Below are 7,547 nucleotides of genomic sequence, written 5' to 3' on the forward strand. Positions count from 1 at the left end.
TCGTTTCCATAGTTTAAGTTTATTTTGAGCACAAGTTGCATCACAGCAAGAAAACAAAGAATTAGATTTCTTCACAAGAATAACAATTATTTAGGTAGACTGCTTCATAACAATAATAACCAATAGTTAGACTACTTCACAGCAATAATAGCAAATAGTTAGACTGCTTCATAACAATAATAACAAAAAGAGAGAGGGTTTAACGTCCACTAGACACAAACTAGATCATTTCGGGACTACGTAACAATAATAACAAATAGACTACTTCACAGCCAAGATAATTAGTTAGTTAGACGGCTTCGTGAATAATTAATGATATATAATGATATCTTTAATGATATATAATAATGGACTATATAAACCTAGTATAACTTATATAAACTTATTAATTATTCGTGGCTATATGCATGTATTATGATTTATACTAAGTAAAGGTTACAGGCTTGTGTTACAATAAAGTCAATATTATTATAATGTATGCATCCGTTCGCTTATTAAATTACAATAAAATCAATATTATAATGGGTGTGGCATTTCGCTTATTAAACTAGCATTATGCAAGAGCAAAATCTGCTTATTACAAGTCTTTCTTTAGGCCTGAAATGTTATCTAAATTATCAATTAGACATTAATTAACTTATCCAGACCATAATAAACTCTCGATGCAAAGGTTAGCCTTCGATGTTGGCTGGATTAGATTCCTATATGCCGCTAACGGCTATTGATAATTAGATCAATAAAAGCGGATAATCGAGACTATGCTGTTTATATTAATGATTTTAGTAATGATGACCGAGACTATGCAAAAGTTTCATCCGCTTCTTTCTCGGCTCATAGTGGATCAATTTGACTGAAATTTTCAGCAAATTACTTTTACACTATCTAGTTTTTAACTATAATAGCGAGAACTGCCATCTCTTTATCTTATCTCCCATAATGTATCTTTAAATTACAATAAACTCAATAATAATGGGTGTGGTCATTTGCTCATTAAATTACAATAAACTCAATAATAATGGGTGTGGTCATTCGCTCATTAAATTACAATAAACTCAAGTCTAGCTCGAGACCATTACACAACTTAAAATACCGATGCTATTCCGCGAATGAATTTCAATGTAAATACCACGCGAATTCAATATTTCATCCAATCTTATTAAAATACAGATCTATATTTCGTTTCGTTCTTTTATACTTTCGATGGCCTACACTGAAGACAAGTAAAACGAAATTTTGAACTATAAAAACGAAACGAAATAGGATCCGTGTTTTAAAGCGGAAATTGCAAATTTTCTAAGAAAGTCAAAACGTAATTATTTCTATGTCTTTTGCTCAATAGGTTGTCAACTCACAATTATACGATCATAGGTGTCATTCTCACACTTAAGATTCATTTACATAGTAAAAAAAAATAACACAATTACCTCCCTTGTTTTCTATTCTCCACCATGGAGTAGCGATATTCAAACGTTTGACAATGAAGAGGAAAATTATATTTTTGCCAATTTCTCAGCTGGAAATAGTGAATTATGGGATTAATAGGATTATTCTTTCACAAGGTAGGACTGTTTATGGATACCATCTATTTTCAGGCTTTATTTTCATAAATTTTAAAAATATAACTTAAAAATTTGCAATTTCCGCTTTAACCAGATTGTATTTCATCTAGAGTATAAAATTAATTCGAATAGCACGAGATGACGTCAGATGTGTATTTCAAACTAATTTACAAACGAACGCTCTAATCAAAACCATATGTCATAAACTGTGTATTTATATCACCCAATAATACATTCTACAGTAGATATCGCGTGTGTGATAAATTTCATAACCCACTGCGATATCTCCTTAAAAGGAACTACTTTTTCTTTATTTTCAAAGAACAGTTCATCTTTTTATTAAAAGTATAACTGCTTTGTTATCAAAAATGAACTATTTTTTTTTAATTGACCTTGATGGAAACACTGGGTCAATATAAAGGACTTTGCAATGGTTGACTTTCTGTCAAAAAAAATGATGTATCACTACGTCGTAATGTAATCAGGTTCAGTAAAAGTGAAATCTTTAGCAAAGAATTATATCTATCTATTTGTGCATGTAAGAAAGGATTGGATGATAAATAAAATCCCCTACTCGTATTTTTTGATATCAACAAATATCAACACTCGTCGATAAAGTAAAAACTAAAACTCGCAATCAATCAAATCACGACAACAGAGCAGTCAGCTCACATGCATTCATTGCAATCATGTCTGCAACCAGATCTGTGAACTACCCAACCTTAGAAAATGTTGGGTTTTTTTTTTACTTTATCGACTTGTGTTGATATTTTTTGATATCAAAAAAAGACTCGTAGGAGATTTTCTATGTACACGGCAAGTGAGTGTGCGATTTAATCCAATGGAGTAAGGGGGACAATTGTAGTACGTATTCCAAGCGATTGCGGGAAACCGTGGGATTTAAGCAAGTTCCAATTGCGACAATAATAAACTGGACCTGGACCCGCTGAGTCGTGTTCCCGACGATGCTTGAGGCCGAAAGACGGCGATGGTGCTTTTTTATATTTATATAGACTCACGTCTACCGGAGGATAATAGCAATTGGAGAAGACGGGTTTATTATCACTTTTCACAGATTCGCGTTTTTTAATCGGCCTCCTATTTTTACTTTTCTTAATATCACGTTTTTCAGTTGATATCCGATCTTCTTCAATTGTTATCCGATCATCTACAGTTGATATCTCATCTTCAGACATTTTACTTTTCTCATTTTCAACTGTTATCCCACGTATTTCAGACATTTCATCTACAAATATATTAATATTTTCTGATTATTTTACATAGCGGGCACAGTGTTTCAGTGGGTAAGAGAGAGAGAAATGGAGTTTGACGTCCACTCAACACAAACTAGGTCATTTCGGGACTAACATATGGTTTAATTTTATTTCAATAATATTCGGTTGCGCGTAGGGGTCTTTAGCAGTGGGAGGAAACCGGAGGATCCGGAGAAAATCCGCGAGGTTGGATAGGCGACCCTACTCCTTGTCACGTACAACCGGGGATTCGAAACCACGCCAGTTGACTCAATGACAGGCCTTATGATACAGCGCACACGTGCTTACCATTCGGCCATCCACCCCTTCCTCCCTCCCCCGCCCAGTGGGTAAGATGCTGGCTCACTAACCAGAAGGTACCGGGTTCGATCCCGGGATTTTTCAGCATTGTTTTCCCTTGTAAGCGGTTCAGTACAGTGGGTCTAGCAAGGAACACTGTCTAGTAGTTTGGATGGGATAAAAAAACTGTTGGTGAATAATAGTAGGATGTTACATCCCATTTGATTTTTGTCTTTAACATGAAGTGTAGGGTTTATTTATTGTTCATCTGCATTTGGAACGTCCTATCTAAAAACAAGGAGAGCAAGAGGGTGAAAGAAGGGAAGAGAGAGAGGGGGGGCGGCAGAGAGGGGAAGGGGGGGGGTAACGTCCACTCAACAAAAACTAACTCATGTCAGGACTAACAAAGGACAATTCTATTTCAATATTTCGGTTGCGGGTAAGAGTAACAGCATCGGGAGAGTTTGTCAGGTACAAGTGGGGAATCGATACCACCCACACCATTTGACTCAAGAGCAGACCTTAGAATCTAAAGTGCACAGGGCCTATTTTAAGGTTTTATTGACGAAGCACGGTTTCCGGAGATGGAAGTTTTTTGATTGGGTTTCCCCCCTTTGGGTTCCAACAAAATTTCCAAAACGTGACTCGCGATTTTCCACACAGAACTTGGTAGCTCAATTTAGCTTCTTCCATCACCGTTATTAGCTCTAATGTGTTGGAATAAACCTTCTGAAATCGTGACCAATTAGTTGTGACAAAACAAAGGCTCACCAGAAGTACCACGCTTACACTTCTATAACAAAACAAGCGGTTGGCATACACGATACGCCGAGATTCTGTAAGATATGGATAGGGAACAGGGAAAATCGATAGGGCTCAACCTCTCATTGTCCCAATGTCTCACATCGAATATGAAACTGTAGCCTATATCGCGTGCACAAGGTTTTTGGCAAAGTTTGGTAACTCGATGGGGTTTGTCGCCTCATGACCCCAAATACTTCACATCAAATGTGAAAAAATAAAACACGGTTAAAACGCAAGCCCCTGTCGCTGCCACAAGGTTTTCGAGGGGGCTTAACTCAGGAACAGAAGGTCGCGGAATGCTGATTATCGACATGATTCTTGCTCCCGTGTTCTCAATTCATCACAATATAAAGCTCACAAATTTTGTTACACTCAGTGTGTGTATGTAAGGAAATAATCCAAGCAGATGCACCAAAATCGAATTCAACCAAGATCTTTTGATCCTCAACATCTAAAACGGTCAAAATTGAGGCCTAAATTAAAATTTGCATATTTGACATTTGTATTTATAGCTGCGTATCGGTATCATTGACAGTCCAAAGAAACGCCCAAAAGCAGACGAACCTTTACTGTAACATGCAGCTGACTACTTGCGTCAACAACAGCTTTATTTTTCGACATTTACATACAATCCACGAAATTGAATCGAAACCAAACGCATTGATTGATGATCACAATGATTGTTAATGACACACTTGCTAAATTTCCTCATGCAATCTTTTCAGATTCACAAGGATACATAACATACCATGAATTCATCTTTTCAAAGCATGAATTTTAGATTCTCCAAGCACGGATTTTTCATTTCGAGGCACGTCCGTGTCTGTAGGCACGTTAAAATAGGCCCTGAAAGTGCATACGTTAGACCATAGGGCCACCTACCACCTACCACTGTGTACAAACCTATTAGAATACTTCTGATAATTTGAAATTCCTCGGATTTAATAATTACTGTGGCTATATGGAAACAGGTTTGAATTAGTTTTTGGTATACAATTCGTATTCCTGAACATATAGAGAATCTCCTAGTCGATAATGTAAAACAGACGAGTGTCTAACGCGCATAAATAAATGAATATAACTCTTTGGTATAGATTAAATTTTACTGAACCTGACTACATTTAGGCGTAGTGTTACATCATATTTTGACAGCAAGTCACCCGTTGCAAAGTCCTATATATTGACCTGGTGTTTCTTTGATTGAATAAACAAACTAATCAATGTCACCGCCTTATGAGGAGTAGGGGGGGGGGGGCCGAATGGTTAGCACGCGCGCGCTGTATCACGAGGCCTGTCATTGAGTCAACTGGCGTGGTTTCGAATCCCCGGTTGTACGTGACAAGGAGTAGGGTTGCCTGTCCAACTTTGTGGGTTTTCTCCGGGTCCTCCAGTTTCCTCCCACTGCTAAAGACCCCTACGCGCAAGCGAATTATTGAAATAAAATTAAACCATATGTTAGTCCCGAAATGACCTAGTCTGTGTCGAGTGGACGTTAAACCCCATTCCTCTCTCTCTCGTATGAGGAGTAGTGTTTATGGCAATCGAGAACTTTTCTCCAACAATATTATTGGATCCAAAGAGTAGTTCCTTTTTAATTGACCAATCAAATTCATGTAAACGATATCTCTTACGGATTATGATCCACTGTAGAATGTGTTATTGGGTGATAAATATCATGACTCTTAAACTGTTCTTTATGAGACCCGGCGTGGTTCCCCTTGTCAGTGATGAAGGACGGAGGGTCTAGCAAGGACAGCTGTCTAGTCGTTCGGATGGGACGAAAACCGAGGTCCCGTGTACACATTGGCATGGAGGTAAGAGATCCCTTAGCAGTTGGAACTCGATGGAAGAGTAGGCCGTAGCGGGACTGTCCGGGCTCAGTTTCCCTCATTGCACACTGGATGGGTCGATAAACCGGAGTCCCATGTACACATTGGCGTGTACGTTAAAGATAACTTGGAAGTTGGAATTCGGTATAAGAGTAGGTCGTAGCGCCACTGTCCACGCAAAATTCCCCTCATAGCCCACTGTATGGCGTATGCCCGTCTTCATTAGACCAGTCAGAGCAGAACAGTAGGACGTTAAACCCCATTTCATTTCTCAACTGGCGTGGTTTCGAATCCCCAGTTGTACGTGACAAGGAGTAGGGTCGCCTGTCCATCCTCGTGGGTTTTCTACGGGTCCTCCGGTTTTCTACCACTGCTAAAGACCCCTACGCGCAAGCGAATTATTGAAATAAAATTAAATCATATGTTAGTCCCGAAATGACCTAGTTTGTGTCGAGTGGGCGGTAAACCCCATCTCTCTCTCTCTCTCTCTCTCTCTCTCTCTCTCCCCATTTCATTCCTTTTTTTTTATGGGACGTTGTAGACACACACAGTTCATTTCGTTTAAGCCGTCTTGAAAAAAATTACTACTTACGTGATATATTTATCAATATAGCCTGATATATTTATTACACGACTGGTGTGTCGCTATTACGTCTTTTCTTTGGACTGCTTCACTATTAAAAGATCAGATATCACATGTCAAACGACTATCTGTCTAGGTTGTTTTGTTTACCTTAGCAACGGGTATAACAGAAACAAAGCCAGCAGTTAATGCACACGAGAGAGAGAGAGAGAGAGGGGGGAGGCGGGCGGAGGAAGGAGAGGGGGTGTTTAACGTTCAATTTACACAAACTTGTATTTATATTCGGTCCATTGGCCCAATTAACATTTGTCATATGGATATTTATATCGTCATTCCTTTAAGTTTTCAACTGGCGTGGTTTCGAATCCCCGGTTGTACGTGACAAGGAGTAGGGTTGCCTGTCCAACCTCGTGGGTTTTCTCCGAGTCCTCCGGTTTCCTCCCACTGCTAAAGACCCCTACGCGCAAGCGAATTATTGAAATAAATATAAACCATATGTTAGTCCCGAAATGACCTAGTCTGTGTCGAGTGGACGTTAAACCCCATTTCTCTCTCTCTCTCTCTTCTTTAAGTTTTACTTTAAAGCGACAGAGTCTTCAAAATACTATTTATTTCATTAGTCTTCCCTGCTGTATTGGCGATAAACAGATAGATCTTTGCAGGGAGACAAGATGGCTAAGTGGGTGACACACTGGCTCGCTATCCTGGAGGCCGCGGGTTCGCTCACGAGTTTTTCTCCTTCATCCCTTCTAGTGTTTTAGACAATAACCATGTTAAAATATTGTGATTTATTTACTTATAGTTATATCGTTTATTTTCAGTCTGTGATATAATTGTCTTTTAATGTTTGATTTTTAATTTTATATTGTTTGACACATTTGAATGTATGTATCTGAAAAAAAAAACACTGGCTTGCTAGTCTGGAGGCCGCGGGTTCGCTCTGGGTGTTGGCCGAGAAAGTTCATCGAGATTTTCTGACGTGATTTCCCCTTGTCAGCTGTCTAGTCGTTCGGATGGGACGTAAAATCGAGATCCCGTGTACACATTGGAGTGTACGTAAAAGATCCTTTGGCAGTTGGAATTCGATATGAGTAGGCCGTAGTGCCGCTGTCCGGGCAAAATTTCCCTCATAGCACACTGTATGGCGTATGCCCGACTTAATTATCCCAGTTGGGGCAGAACAGTAGGACGTTAAACCCCATTTCATTTCGCAAAACTT

General features: G+C 38.9%; 1 long non-coding RNA gene across 1 annotated transcript; it reads right to left on the bottom strand.

The window, feature by feature from the left end:
- LOC126809900 (uncharacterized) lies at positions 1-6,461 on the bottom strand. The gene is made up of 2 exons (XR_007674980.1): positions 6,338-6,461; positions 1-2,805 (listed from the first exon to the last, which is right to left on the bottom strand). It is a non-coding gene; the product is annotated as an uncharacterized LOC126809900 (long non-coding RNA).
- Positions 6,462-7,547: the final 1,086 nt, after the last annotated feature.

Source organism: Patella vulgata, chromosome 2, assembly GCF_932274485.2.
Source record: "Patella vulgata chromosome 2, xgPatVulg1.2, whole genome shotgun sequence".
Taxonomy (NCBI): Eukaryota; Metazoa; Mollusca; class Gastropoda; family Patellidae; genus Patella; species Patella vulgata.